The 15,781-nt window shown below is 48.4% G+C and overlaps 1 long non-coding RNA gene and 1 pseudogene across 3 annotated transcripts; one reads left to right on the forward strand and one right to left on the reverse strand.

Annotated features, from left to right (window-relative positions):
* Positions 1-1,529: 1,529 nt before the first annotated feature.
* On the reverse strand, positions 1,530-7,050 carry LOC131807255 (intraflagellar transport protein 172 homolog; annotated as a pseudogene).
* A 14-nt stretch (positions 7,051-7,064) lies between these two features.
* Positions 7,065-15,209, forward strand: LOC131807261 (uncharacterized). 3 transcript variants are annotated; one of them, XR_009344353.1, is made up of 6 exons: positions 7,268-7,386; positions 11,635-11,790; positions 12,631-12,699; positions 13,066-13,136; positions 13,489-13,683; positions 14,750-15,209. It is a non-coding gene; the product is annotated as an uncharacterized LOC131807261 (long non-coding RNA). The 3 variants fall into 3 exon arrangements; XR_009344354.1 differs by lacking the exons at positions 7,268-7,386; positions 11,635-11,790 and adding an exon at positions 7,065-7,207; XR_009344355.1 differs by lacking the exon at positions 11,635-11,790.
* The last annotated feature ends 572 nt before the right edge of the window (positions 15,210-15,781 follow it).

A 15,781-nucleotide genomic window follows, 5' to 3' on the forward strand; every position in this document is an offset into this window, starting at 1 on the left:
AAAAAAACAAAAACAAAAGCGAATAGGCCCTCTTCTCATGGGCATTTCAGTTTAGCCAGTTAACTATAAACACAAAAGTGTAATATCATGCGACAAACACTGAGCCAGTGGTCTGAAAAGAGGTAACGGTAATACAAAGAGAGTGGAGATGAATTCCACTGTGGAGTCCCAGGCAGAGGCACAGAGACACAAAATCCTGGTGTATTGTGGAACTGCCAGAGTCCCAACAGATGGTGGGAGCAGGAAAAGGGAAGTGAGTGAATTAAAACCTGAGGATCTCTTCAAACCTATACTTGCTTTCCAACCATTCTCCCAGTCTGGTTGAAAATAAGTGGGCTAGAGCAAGTGTACACAGGGAAAGTAGGCAGAAGATGCATATGGAAAGGGACCCACCTGTCATAACTTCCCAACACAACAGACTGGCCCCCAGGGCTTGCAGCAGCGGTGGTGAACTCCCGCTCCTGAGGGTCACGGTTGTAATCAAAAGTTTGTAGCACGTGGCCTTCCTTTCCATAGGCTACAATTCTGCGATCACAGCCTGCAGCCACGATGCTGTTGGTTGCCCAAGCCAAGGCATAGGGCGGGCATGGGTGGATAACCGACTTCCCCTAAGACAGAAGTAAAGGGTTCCAATCGCTCTGACTCTGACAGCCTCAGCCAGAGGTTCTTCCTTTCTAGGAAAAATTTATACCCTGTATAAATCTTCCAACATTTTCCCACCCAAGCACATCCTAATCTAGACAACTTCACAAACTGTCGTTAGGTTTTATACTCTTACACACGTATGTATGACATACACACACGTCTGTCATTGTCCGCAAGAGGAAACCTCAAAAGGCTTGTATGTTGAGTTCTTTAGTAAACACCTATAAGGCCCCCAAAGGGACATATCCTACATGATCTAACACTGGGTAGGTCCACATGGAGCATACAACTCTTTCTTTACAGAAGAAATAAATTTAATTATTACATGAGTAATTCTTTTTTTTAAAACTCTTTTGGCTTCCAATAAAGTACGAATTTCTCTTTCCTGCCTTTAATGTCATATTTTTAGGTTGGAGTCAAAAGGGAAGAAGAGATTCTCTAGTTTCAGGAGGAGAGTGCTGTAGGCTAAGGCCAGAATTTTCCTAGTTTGCAGAAAGCCATCCAGGCAGAAAGGGGTTACTTTCTTTCTTTTTCTTTCTTTTTAAATTTTAGTTATTTAAGGCATCTCTACACCTAATGTGGTACTCAAACTCACAACCCTGAGATCAAGAGTCACATGATCCACCAACTGAGCCAGCCAGGCACCCCTCTAAGAGTAATTCATAAGGAAAGTTCTTCAAACAATAGAGAATTACATCAGGTAAAACATAAACATTCCTTGTATCCCCCACCCTTTCCCTTTCCTCTCTTGAGAATGACTTTTTTAAATGATTTATACATATAAATACACTTTTTACATAGATAATAATTTTCACTTTCCCTTACTCTCAGAATCCTATCCCCTCGATTCCTCATTGCCACAAATATTAAGTTGTGACCTCCCGAATAAAAATCTTCTCTGTGAATGCATCTAAATGTGCCCCCGCCAACCACCTCAATCTTAATGTTCAACCTCCCCTAGGAGGGATCTTGGATTTCTTTACCCCCATCTCACAGCATCCTTTCGTCCTACCCGTGACTCTCCAGAGACTTCATCTTCGAAGAAATACCTAACAATGGTGCCATCTGCATGACCAGAGAGAATTCCTTTCCCAGAGGAACTAAACAAGTGAGTGAATTAAAAGGAAGAGGAAGAGGAAGAAGAAGAGGAAGAGATGACTCTGTCTCCCCAAGAAATCCTGCTTCTGTGTCAAACATTACCCTACCTGGGCTCCCTGCTACCAGTCCACCCCATCTTCCATATTATAGTCTCCAATGAGACTACAGACCCCATGAACAGGTTGACACACAGAGTACTCTCTTCACCTTCATGTCAGCTGGTTTGGTGGAGAATTTATATCTCCGTTCCCCATGTTCATCATATAACACCACCACTCGGTACACTGTGCACACCGCAAACTTGGCATTGTTCTAGGACCAAGCCATGCAGGTCACCTTTGCAGCTCCATCCTGCAGAGGCAGAGGGGGCAAAAATAAGCGCAGCTGTTCGTCTAGAGTGACAAAAGCATTTCTACTTCCTTTAGATCTACTGTGACTTTGGTCAATTCTCCACATCATAGTCCTTAAAACAAAAGATGCACCCTGGTCTCCACGGCTATAAACCTCTGGCCCAGGAGAACAAGGTGCTTTAGAAACCCATAATGCAAATACACTTTGAGGTGACTCGCAGAATCAAGTTTACCTATGGGCCCTTGCAATGGCCTTGCTCCCTCATAGCTCAAATGAAATAAATTCATTACTCTGTCTCACCAAGAAATCACACTTCTATGTCAAAGATTACCCTACCTGGGCTCCCTGCTACCAGTCCTCCCCATCTTCCATATTATAGTCTCCCAGTCCCGACATCCCCATCGCTTCTTCCTATGTCTCTCAGCTTGGGATACTGCTCTTCCTTACTCACTTTGTTGTCAGTGATACCATGTAAGAATCTGTCCCATAGATGGTAGATGATTTATTAGTTTTAGTGTTTTCTAAAGAAACCTGAAAATGGGAAAATGGATACAAGTCTGGTTAGGTTCCTTTCAATCCTACCCAGATCCTAAGGAAAGAAAAAGAAATAACAAAAAACCGGTCCTTCCATTTTCTCTCCCAATATATAACTTGACCCTAAGGGAGACATTTAACTGTATTTCTCTCTCCAGAACCGTTATCCCCACCCACAGCCTCTCCTGTGTTTCTCTTCCTCCTTTACCTTCCCTTCAGCCAGTCCAAAAACAATGATGTGCCGCTCTGCTGGCCACTGCAGACAGGTGACAGCACTCTGCAAGGAGGAAATCATGAAAAGGATAACCCTGTCCATGACGCCCAGCGCACTTATAACAAACTGAACCCCTGCCACTTGCCATCGCCCCAGTCGCCTAAGCGGAGAAGAGGACACAGCCAGGCTCACGGGGGAAAGCAAGGAGGAGGGGCAGCCATGCAGCACCATCCTCCATCCTCTCAGCTGGAAAGGTCATATGGACACGTTAAAAATGCAACTTCCGGTTACACTTACAGGTAGCTATATTGATATATGTTTGCTCATCCAAATCTCCCCGAGACAGGTCTGAACTTTACCGTCTGGATGAATTTCTTACAGATGACTTTCTTGTCACCCCTGCCAAATAAAAGGAGGGAAAACACATTAAAAACACTTTCATAAAGAAAGTGCCACACGTGATGCTGGGAGAAGGGAAGAAAGACCTGATACGTTCCCTGCTCCCCCTAATGTTGCCTACCCTGCCATAAGAGCCTTGAAAGGAGGCATAAAATGGAGCCCGAGCAGTTTTAGAACAGGAACAAAGATGCTGTGTCACCAAGGGCTCCCATCACAGGTCCTCATGCTGACCTTAGGCTGATTCCACCAGGGATGGGATCTCACAACACGAGGCAGGCACAGATAGGGAATCAGCAACAGACTCGGGAAGGCCTTTGCTCTCCACGTCCCAGCTTGGACCATCACCTTCTCTTCTCCCCTTTCCCCAGTGAGACATTTCTTCCTGCCTTCCCCTTCTTTTCCAGGTCACCCCCACCTCCCAGTCTCTATCCTCACCAATCTTTGCCTATCTTGTACACATAGATGATGCTGTCGGTCTGTCCTATGGCAATTTTAGTGGAATCGGGAGAAAAAGCCATGCCCTTCACCATATAGCTCTTCCTGCCATACTACGAGTTAAAAATGGAAAAGAAAAACAAAAGTCATGAGCACACATGGTAGAGAAAAAGGAAGAAAAGGTGTTTGTGTGACTGTATTGAGCGTGAGGGATTTATCCTGAGAAAAGATGGGGCAGGCCATTTCCTAGGCAGATGGCTGGGGAAGTTAGTTAGGAAGTTTTCCAGATTCCTAAGACCCCATGAACAGGTTGACACACAGAGTACTCCCTTCACCTTCAAGGTAGCTGGTTTGGTGGGGAATTTGTCTCTCCGCTCCCCATGTCATCATATAGCAACACCACTGGGTCCATTGTGCAGACCGCAAACTTGGCATTGTTCTGGGACCAAGCCATGCAGGTCACCTTTGCAGCTCCATCCTGCAGAGGCAGAGGCGGCAAAAATAAGCGCAGCTGTTCGTCTAGAGTGACAAATAATTTTGGGTCCATTAGCTCTACTGTGACTTTGGTCAATTCTCCACATCATAGTCCTTAAAACAAAAGATGCATCCTGGTCTCCAAGGCTATAAAACTCTGGCCCAGGAGAACAAGGTGCTTTAGAAACCCATAATGCAAATACACTTGGAGGTGACAAGCAGAATCAAGTGTACCGATGTGCCATTGCAATGGCCTTGCTCCCTCATAGCTCAACTGAAATAAAATCAATTGGTCTGATAAGTTTCTTTTTTTTAATAGGTTCTGGTATTCGGCCATTCATTCAATATATACATTTTTCAATATATACATTGTTTTCATTCAATATTATTTTTTAAAGGTTTTATTTATTTATTTGACAGAGAGACAGCGAGAAAGGGAACACAAGCAGGGGGAGCAAGAGGGAGAAGCAGGCTTCCCAGTGAGCAGGGAGCCCAATGTGGGACTCAATCCCATGACTCTGGATCATGACCTAGCTGAAGACACTTCATGAGTTAGCCACACAGGCACTCCTCATTCAATATTTTTTGAATACCACACTGAGAAAGGCATGTAGTCAGGGGCTGAGAGGAAGACAAAGAGCAAAATACGGTCCCTGTCCCCAGGCTAATAACATGTGCAAACAGGAAAAATCCCATTAGAGAGGCCTGTACAAAGCACGATGATAGTTTGGGGAAGCCTGAAATCTGAAATCGTTTTATGTTTAAATGACCAACTTTAAGGTTTGAAGAATTGGATGTAGTTAAATGGGGGAAGTTATCTGAAGAAGAAGGAATGATAGGAGCAAAGGCAAATCTCATTAAGAGACAGTAATTTAATACAGCTGAAACTATCTTGCAACTAGAACAGAAGAAGTAAGGCAGGAAAAACAGGGAGGCCAGCGCAAAAAAACTTTGAAATCAGGCCAAGGGGTTTAGGCTTATTTGGTAGGAAAAAGACAGTGAAAGTTCTGGAATGGGGAGTAAAACAATCAGAGTTGAGATTTAAGATGAAATTGCCACCAGCTTATTTTTTTTAATCACCCCCCCCAAACTACGCACTGCTCAGATGTCCAATTTTGAAGTGATCATCTCCCAGTTGACTATTCTCTTCCACCTCTGTCCACCACCTGGTCCTCAACGGTTCTTCACTAGGGACTTCCCTCCTTGAAATAAAACATTTAGCCTCTACTCCAATTGTGTGATTAATTACTAGGGATCCAGAGCTCTTGTTTGAAACTTTGTTACTTGTCACTCCTAACCCAGTTACCTCCAAAGTCCCAGGTTTAAAAGGCCTTTTCTCCCCCCTCCCCCCATCAAAATCCTCAGAGTCAGAAAACAGCCTCACCACCACCTTTACCCCCCCCCCCCATCCACCGCTTGATTAAATTAGGTTTGAAGGGCTGAGGGTTCCTCGTTTCCTAGCTCATCATCTTCCTTCATCATTTTGCCAATCCTGGGCCTTTGCCCTACCCTGCATCATGACTTCCTATTTTGAAAGACTGAAGGGGATTTTCACTTCCAATTATTCCATTAGGGTAAAGGAATTTTTAAATTACAATTTCGGGGGCAGTTTCCTGAGCAATGAGCACTTCTCTCTTTTGTTCTAATTTCCCTCTATTCTCCTAATACCACATTCACTGTGAAGCCTTCCTCATTCCTCATAGCACTGCCTGAGGATTCAATGGGGACCGGGAGTAGAATAATAAAAACTAACCTTTAACAAGATCTTTCCATAGACTAGGCAGTTTGATAGATGCTCAATATGCATTGTCCTTTTACTTCATAACGCTGAGACAGAGATGATTATGCATATTTTACAGATGGGGAACCTGATTTCAGAAAAGTTAAGTAATTGGCTCAAATTTACATACACAGTTCGTAAGGGGGTGGAAACAAGATTTATATCCCCGTATGTCTGACTCCACAAACCACAATCCTAACTCTTTAAATGATGCTGTCTGGCTACATAGCAAACATTCACTAATGGCAGATACTATCATTAGCTTTGTCTGAGTCTATCCTTTTTATTTTGAATGTTCTCTCTCGTCTATCAGATTCTACGGGGCTTTTTAGTTCGCGAAGGCTTTTGCGAACTCTTCCCCCAAACCCCTCAGGTTGCTATCATTTTTACTCCCATTTTCCCAATGAAGCCGCTGGGTGGGCGCTCAGAGACTGTGTGCCCAGGGCTTCAGGTCAGCGGGATTGGACCATTTATTGAAAGTGCAGCTGGCACTACGGCTTGAGTGCTGGTCTCCTAGCTCCAAAACCCAGCCTCTCTTCAGCATGGTTCCTCTCCCGGTGCCCAGCCTTTTCCGAATCTGAGATCTGCATCATCAGAACGAACGTGAGGTCTTCCGCACTCCGTCTTTGGGGCTTTTACCTAAAGCGCTCGTTTATCCGGGCGCAGACATAGGTTCGCTGTTTCCATGTGCGCCCAGCACGGGGCCTCGTACACAACTGATGTCAAAGGAAACGGACGAAAGCTACCGCGGTTAGCGGTCCGTCCTGCTACTGCACACTACCGACCGAGCAGAGATTCCGCATACAGTAGGCGCTCACCATCGTGAGATTTCAGTTCCCCCCACTTCTCTGGGAACGTTAAGGCTGGCGGGGGAGGGAAGAGGCACGCAACTCCTCACCTGAGGGCTCAGCAGCGTCCTCAGGTGCTTCAACTGCCAGACGAACACCTGTCTCTCGGATGCCACCAATCAGCGACAACTCCCGTGGTTACCTTGACAACCCGTAACGCTGCCGCAGCGACTGCAGCTGACGCGCTGTCGCTGACGCTAACGCTGACGCGAGTACAGCGAGACACACTTCGCAAAGTCACCACATAGCTTCGCTGCGAAGCAGGGAGAACGTGCGCAGGCGCCGTGACGTCTAGGGCGGGACCGAGAGGACGCGAATCCTCTCTTCAACCAATCCTGTCGTCGCTTGCAAACTCAAGCTGAAGCCACGCCCACGAGCCCTCCGCAAAGTCGAGGTCCTATGGGTCGCGGTCTTCCTCCCGCCTGGAATGTGAGTGAAGTGTGGCTGAATACTTCTTTTAATAGTTACAACCCTGGAGAAAGGCAGGGCGGTTGCTTTCATACGTTTTGCAGCAGCCCGGGTTGAATCCAGATAGGCTCTATGATGTGCACGGGGTATCACAAGGCTAATAATGATAGCTAACCGATTCCTCAGGATGCGTCTGCCAGGTACCGTACAAAAGGTTGTAGATGCATTATCTCATTTAATCTCAAAGACAGCTTTTGAAGGGGATGGCATTATTAGTTCCATTTCTCATGCCAGGAGACTCGGGATTAGAGGGGTCCCTTAACAAATGAACAGTAAAGGATGTAACTGGGATTCAACCCAGAGCTGATGCGTTGAAACAGCCTTTATATTCTGAACTCGTAGCTCCCTATATCTATGCCATGCTTCTATACCCCGTGCCACTTCCATCCCAAGAGATGAGGTGTCCAGAGTCTGCGATGTGAGTGTTTCCGCGCCAGTGGCCAGTGAGAGGTACTACTGCAGAACTGGGTAGCAGTGGATCAAAGACTGCTGCCCAGATCTGGATGCTTTTGTGGTTCAAGGCGGAGGGCAAATGAGAACGGGGCTTATCTGATAGGATGAAGTTAAGTCTTGTGATACGTGGGATTGGAGCTTGGTGAGGTAAAAAGGATAATGACTTCTTGATCTGTTTGGATTGGGGTCCCTTTCAGAATTACTGGTCTAAATTCTTGGAACATGCCAGAGAGGCTGAGATGCAGAAAAGGAGCGTTGATACACCTGCTCTGGAAAGATCAGTGGTTTCCTCTGGAAAAACAGTGGTTTTTCTCTCACTGGCACCATCCCCTCCACCCCCCTTTGGAATTTAGGAAACAGTAGAGGAAAGCCTCTATTTTCACAGGAAGGAAGTAGCCCCAGAGCCCAAAGTATAAGTCTTTTGACAGGGGAGTTCCAACCCTTCAGTTTTATTTCCATCCTCCTCCTCTGGATATAGTGGCAGAGAGTGAATATAAAGTCATTTACACTTTACAGTTATTATTGACTTTGACCGAATCAGCGAGACAGAGGCAGACAGAAAGAAAAGGAAAAGTGAGTTCGGGAAAGACTAGGAGTACAGGAGTGCACAGGATAGGAGCACGTGGCACTGAAGGATCTATTAGCGGAGCTTCTCTTTCATTTGTCTCAAAACACCGTTCAGTCCCTTTCTGGAAATTAACTCGAGGTTGATGGAGGAGTCAGAGGAATCAATGGTGAAAAGCTTGGGTGTCAATGTGGGCAGTGAAGTTAAAAAGGTTACCGGCCCCTCTCCTGTGGTATGACCTTCGTTTCCACGGATGCAGGAGAATTTATATACCTCCCCTTCTTTTCCTTCTCCCCCTTTCTCACTGAACAAAACAAAAGGAACGAGGGCTCTAGTTTTCTACACCCATTTCTGTCCTCTCTCCCCCCCCCCCATTCAAGGCTACAGAATCAAAACAAACACCTTAAAACAATGTTAGTGCTCCTGTCGAGTTGGTGGTGGTGAGAGGCCCTTGTGGTCAGGGGAGAGACAGTGGGGAAGTGTCTTCAGCTTACTGTACAGTATCCCAAACAGTCATCTCCAGTTTGTCCAAGAACATTTATTGGAAAAATGTCCAAGGGGTGAGGTCACCAGCAGCTGGGGGGCCACCAGGTGACAGGGGGAGCCCCTGAGACTCCGTGGAAGACATTGGAGTAGTGCAGTGCAGCATCTGCCTCCAGACCCAGACAATTCCTTTGAGTTGCTGGGGGAGGGGGAGTACCCAAAGAACCCTCCCCCTTTGAGACCCAGAGGCAAGATGTGAGGGCAGCTGGGGATGCCGAGAGTCCTGATGCAGGTGCAATGGGGGCCCATCTGGGACCTAGTGGGATACAGTTGAACAAGTGTCTGTCCCCCGGACCCGGGGGATGGAAGGACATTTCCCATCTGATAGCCATTCCCCAGGTCCAGGGGCACAGACCCCAAGAGACCTACCTTCTGGCCCTGCTGACAGTGGAAAGAGGATGGGCACCAGGCCTGAGATTGTGGGAGTGTCATTACCCTCTAGGAGATTACGGGATCCTTCAGTCTTGGGCAGATCACCAACTGAGGCTCTCCCTGACCCTGTCCCCATCCCCAGGGTGTTAGTGCATCTGTTTTTGAGTTCGGTTTCCTCACTCATACATACAGCGCGGGCAGAGGGCAGGCGGAGGCGCAGCGGGAGCGGGCCGCGGGGCTGCGGGGGACCCCAGAGCTCCGACGGGCCGCGTAGTCTCTCCCTGAGCGGGGGGTCGGTGCCGGCGCGGCCTGGCCGCTGGCCGGAGTCCCGGTGCGGGAGGCAGTGCGGCCGCTCCGCCGGCCCCTGCAGCGGGATGTGACCGTCCCGGCCTTCTAGCCGCCGCCTTCTGCAGAGCTGGCCCCGCTTGCTCCGCCGCAGCCGAACCGGGACGTGCCGGCCCGCCCCGCCCCGCCGGGGTTCTTGCCGCCGTCATCCCCCTACCCCCCCTCCCCCGACCCCGTTCTCCCGGGGCCCCTCCCACGACCCTCCCATTGGCGGCCTCCCCGGTCCCCTTGCCTCTGATCCTGGCTCCGTCCAAGGAGCCAGCCGGGGCGGGGGGGGCCGTAGAGAGAGGCGCAGGTGCGAGGGACTCGGGCTCCCGGGAGGGCCCCTTCCCTGCCCGGGTAGAATTAGCCAAGTTGGGAGGAGGAATCCCACTTCCCCTGCCGGAGGGGACAGAGTGGCGAGATAATTGATCTAAAATCTCCACTTGTACACTGCGTCAGCTTTTAAATCTCTTCCCCATTGGTAATCTGATATTGGTTCTCTTCGCTCTCATTCATTCTTTAATTTATTAAACAAATATTTATTGAGCGTCACCTAGGTGTCTGGGCACGGGAGGAGCTGGAGTCCAGCGGTTAAGACAGCAGGCTGGGTATATAGCGGGGAAGTCTAAATAAAGAGCAGCAACCTATGGTTTTTAGCTCTTCTTCCTGCCTGGTGTGCAGAAATTCGTCGTCTAAGTGTCAGGTTTCCTAAAACCAGAGCGTCCAGAACCTCATAGGGCTGTTGGCAGGATCCAGTGAGATAATGTTGGGGAATGTCTTTATAAATCTTATGACACTGTGTGAGCGAGGGATTATCATGAATTTGCACCAGCGTGTTAGTTACTTCATTCGTGTTTAACCAACATAAATCCTTAAACTATTTCATGAGATCTGGAGTAACAACCTGGTGGGAGTCTCCTTTCTGTCAACTGTCTGATCTTCAGCAATGACCTTACTTCTCTGAGCCTTTGCTTTACCATCTGTAAAACGAGGGTGTCAGTGTGGTCTCCTTAGTGGGAATGCACCCAGTGAGATACTGCATGTGAAAAGTGCATTGTTCAGTGTAAATAACTGTTGGCTCATGTATTTAGGGCAGATACTTTGGTTTCTAATTCTCATTGCAGCATTTCTATTTCTGTGGCACTTTTTTCCCGTAAATTTCAGTTCAGCGTGTGTCCCCCTGGGGCTCCAAAGCTTCTGTTACCTTCCTTCTGAGATGAAAGAGTGAAATGGAGCAAGAGGGGCCCGGAGTACTGTGTGTTCTGGACATGTGATCAAGCCACGGCTCAGGTCCTCTGACCTCTGCTGTCCCTGAGGACCCTGATCTCTGGCCTGCTGTTTCATCCTTGTCCCAGAAGAATCCTCTGCTCAGGGATTCTCATTGTCCTGGGACTGGGTATTACCCTGCACTTCTGAGCTCCAGGTCCTCTGGAGAAGAGGTCATTATTTCCAAAGGTTAAGAGTAATGAACCTCAGGTTTGCCCCTTCATGGGGCAAAACAGAGGCTGGGCAGTGTGCATGTATGCAAAGAGGAAGCCCTAGAGCTTCCCTGGGGTGCCCAGAGGGATGGGGGCCCACTATAGGGAAAGGGTGTGGGGAGAGATACTCAGAGGGGGCGGTGCTCGGAGAGGCCAGGGTACCTGGGTTAATCATCACTGTGGCTCAGATCAGGCCCCCGCCAGCTGGAAGCAGAGTTAGCGTGACAGAAGCGTTTGTGTAGCTGAAGATGGAGGTACGACAGGGTGTCCAGAGCATGAGACCATGCCAGGCACAAAATGGTTTCAACACGCGATTGAGACCCCAGAGCCTGGCAAGTGGGAGGTGAGACTCCCTCATCCCACCTTCTCCATGTTGGTCTTCTGCACTGATTCCTAGAATCATTTCTCTTCTGGACTTCCCTCCACCCTGGGTTTCTGTTTTCCCTCTCCTCCTTCCCATCTTCCTTCCTGACCTTCCCCTTTAGGCCCAGAGTACCAAGTTCAGGCTAAATCCTTGGATGCTGTGTGTGTGTGTGTGTGTGTGTGTGTGTCCCCAAACCTTGTGCCTGCTGCCACTCCCACCTCCAGATCCAGAGGCGTGAGCGAGGCCTGGGCTTCCTGTCTGCATTCTTGTGCTCCCTTCCCTCTAGAGGTCTGGGTATGAGGCAGCCCTGCCAATCACAGAGGAGTCAAACCCACTGACCCAGGACCTCGACAAAGCAGATGCCGAGGAAATTGTTCCATTGCTGGGACAATGTGATGCTGAGATCTTCCAGGAGGAGCGGCAAGTCATGCCCACAGACTAGGTAACCCAGACCCATCCCCTGGACACTGAAAATAAAGACGCCAGCTCCATGCCAATGGTCCTTCGTGTTTGAGACCTGAGAGCCCCTCCACCACACCATTCATTCCTCCCCCTCCCCCAAATCCACTGTCCTTTTCTTGGCTTCTGATTCCCACCTGCTCCCTACAGAGACTGTATAGTGAATCAGTTCTGACCACCATGGTCCAAGTGGCTGGCAAAGTGCAGGAAGTGCTGAAGGTACAGTCTCTCTGTCTCCTCCCCCCCTAACTTCTCTCCCTCCCCACTTGATCTCTTTTCTTGGCTTCCACTTCTCATTTTACTCCATCTCCATTCTCCTTTCTCCCAGTCCTCCCTCTGGCCTCTTTATTGTCATCTTATTAATCAACAGTAATTATAATAACTATTATCTACTTCACACTCTGTAATTGACATTGTGCTTTCACACTCATTACCTTTGCAAAAACCTGTGAAATGAGTGTGATTGTTTCCATTTTTTTTTTTTCAGATAGGAAAACAAAGGACAATCACAGTAGCTTGCCCAAATATATCCAGCTAATAATTGCTGGGTAGCACTGCTTTTTATTGAGTGATTGCTGGATGACAAAGCTGCTCTCCGTCCTTTCCGGAATGAGTAAGGTTGGAGTAAGTAGCTAAGCCAGATTTAGGAGTCAGAATGAAGTTTCGTTCTCAAATCCAGGCATCTTTCTGTTCCCTTTTGTGGTTAAGGAGGGTTAAGGAGTCTCCCCAGGAGTTCTTCTGTTGCTGACAAAGAAGGAATGTGCTTCCCCCAAGCTGAGCTAGGAGCTAGGCCTTGGGGACACTGGGAATTTTTCTTTCTCAGGAACCTGAGGGGGAGCTGGTGGTGCTGAGTGGAGGGGGCAGCTCTGGCAGGATGGCGTTTCTCATGTCTGTGAGTATCCTGGTCCCCGATTTTCCTTCCTCTGCCTTCTCGGGGTAACCCTCAGGACCATAAAGCTCATCATAGCTAAGCTCCTAGGTGGCCCTCTTGAGGCCTGGCTCCCTCTCTTCTCAAAGACAGATCTCACCGTGGAACCTCGTATCTTCGGAACCCACCTGGGCCCCACTCCATCTATTGAGGTTGTCTCTACATCCCATGCACCCCAAGCTGTCATCTGCAAGTAGCTTTCGACGTGCCAAATTCCAAGCAGGACTGGCTTAAGCGCTGGCCTGAGGGAATCCTCACACTAGTTGTCAAAATCCAAGGTTACCGCTCCCTTCACTTTCATCACTAACCCGTGTCCTTCCCCGGTGACAGGTCTCCTTCAACCAGCTTTGAAAGGTCTAGGACAGAAACCTCTACACCTACCTCATTGCAAGCAGTGACAGGTAAGCCACATTGGCCTGTGAATATTTTCTTTGGCCTGGATAGTATTTTCTAGAAATAGAATTTTCAGGCTTTCAGGTGGAGATCGTGCCCAGTTTGCTTTGGTCGCCATTATTTCTTATTGCCTTATCCTCGGCCCATTTCACATACTCATGTCACCTGTCTGGCCCTTGTTGGAATTGGAGTGTCCAGCCCTAAAAAGTGTCTGTTGTGGTGTTCAGCAAATAGTAGGTGTTTCAGTCAATGATATCTTTCCATCATTCCCTTCTCTTAATGCATTCCCTTTTCTTCCCTAGTATACCATAATCTTCTGCTTTCCAACCAGTGCCACTGACTTTGAGTCTGTCCTCTTAGGTCTGTGGTGGCATCTAGGGAGGGGACAGAAGATAGTGCCCTGCACGGGATTGAAGAACTGAAGAAGGTCTGTGTTTTCCCCTGATAGTCAACCAGACGTCTCTGTCTGTTCCTTCTCACGAGGACACTGAAGTCCCCATCCAGCCAAAGCCCGTTCTCTTCCGCAGTCCTGACCCTGACATCTCCATGCAATAGGTTTGTATCCTAGAATCCTCCTGGTGGCACTGTCTCACCCACCCTCCTCTCCTAGGTGGTCGCTGGGAAGAAGAGGGTGATTGTCATTGGCATTTCGGTGGGACTCTCTGTGAGTGTGAAGACAGCCTGGGGGGATCCATTCTACAGGGAGGAAGGGGGTGGGGGCAGAACAGCATGGAAAATAGATTGCGGAAGTGGGTACTAGAAAACAGAAAGGGTTCACGCAAGGAATTTTGATTTTACTCTCACTAATTGAGACCCAGCTGCATGAATGTGGAATGACAGGGAAAGGATCCGATTCCAGAATACCTGTGTGTCAGTCCATTCAACAAGCAAGGTAGATGGACTAGTCCCAGGGTCAGCAAACCACAGTGGCCATCATGCTGCTGCCTGTTTATGTAAATAAAGTTTTATTGAGACACAGCCATTTGTGTTTACATAAGATCTATGGCCACTTCATGCTACAACGATAGGGTTGGGTATTGCATAGAGTTCACAGGGGCCCCAAAGCCTAAAATATTTACTCTCTTGCTCTTTACATAAGAAGCTGACCCCTGGACCTGTCCTTTGCTACTTAAGCATGGTCCTTGCTTAGCAACATCAGTATCTCCAAAGATTTGCTAGTAATGTAGAATCTCGCCCCCCACCAAGACCTACTGAGTCTGAATCTGCATTTTAACAAGATTCCAAGCACTGGATCTGGTGTCCCCAATTTTCTCTCACCACTGCAGTATACTGATTCTAACAATTCACTAAGAGAAACAGGTCGAGCAATGCTAGATGCGGAAGGAGACACACAAGAAGGGCAGGACACCGACCTTAAGGAGCATACAATTTAGTCCAGTAGTTTTGAAACTTTACCATGCAGAGGATTTCCTTGGTGGACCATGTTAAAAATACAGGCCTGGAGCTTTCCCCTTCCAAGGCAGATCCAGTAAATCTTCCCTGGGGCTGGAACTCTGCATTTCTAACAAGGACTCGGGGGAATCTGATGGTCCTGCGCCTCAGGAAACACTAGAGTAACCCCTGCGCTCTCATCATACCCTTTTTCTCCCCCTGCCATCAGGCTCACTTTGTGGCAGGCCAGGTGGACTCCGGCATGGACAGCCCAGGCACCTTCTTACCAGTTCTGGTTGGTTTCAGCCCCGTGAACATGGCCAGGTGAGCCCACTGTAATGAAAGGCAGTGACGGGCCAGGCCCCTGAGGGAGGCTGAGAGGAAACCTGTCAAAATCTACAGTACAGGGGCGAGTGGGTGGCTCGCTCAGTGGGTTAAAGCCTCTGCCTTTGGCTCAGGTCATGATCCCAGGGTCCTGGGATCAAGCCCCGCATCGGGCTCTCTGCTCTGCAGAGAGCCTGCTTCCCCTCTCTCTACCTGCCTCTCTGCCTGCTTGTGATCTCTGTCTGCCAAATAAAAAAATAAAAATCTTTAAAACAAAACAAAACAAACAAACAAAACCAAAATCTACATTACAGCCACGAAGAGGAGGGCATGGTGGCTATGGTCTTGCTCACCACATCTCAGAACATTAGAGTAAATGCGCACTGTCCCTGAGCTTATGAGGATTTTGTTTTTGGTGGGTTTTTGTTTTGTTCTGTTTTTTTTTTCTGTTTTTGTTTCGTTTTTTGGTCCACTGGTTGATGTAGTCTCTTGTTTCGGGAAGGACTAAAGGCAGCTTACAGAGGCCACATCAAATACCAGAAAGCAGACATTCAAAACAGGAATGGAGAGACAAGGAAAACAAGGCCCAGGAGATAGAATAGGGTTGGGACGATGCGGACCCCAAAGAGAAGCATCTGTTCAAAGGAGCCGTGGGTGCGGAGTGGCCTCTGATTCCCCTTTGCCCAGCTCCCTTATTGTAGCAACCATTCTCCTTTGTCATCCTAGGCTCCCCTTGGGTCCCCCTCTGGCTACTCAAACCCCACCCTGTCCCCCTTTCCTGAGGACTCTGTTCCACCCAATCACCTCCGCCTTATTCTCTATGTAGATGGCCGCTTTGATCCCAGAGATCAGCATGTGAAACCGATAGTGCTCAGGTGTGGTTCCCTGGATGTTCAGCCTCAGGAGTGTTAAAGCAAGAAGAAAGTAGATTCGTAGG

This window comes from Mustela lutreola, chromosome 9 (genome assembly GCF_030435805.1).
Source record: "Mustela lutreola isolate mMusLut2 chromosome 9, mMusLut2.pri, whole genome shotgun sequence".
NCBI lineage: Eukaryota > Metazoa > Chordata > Mammalia > Carnivora > Mustelidae > Mustela > Mustela lutreola.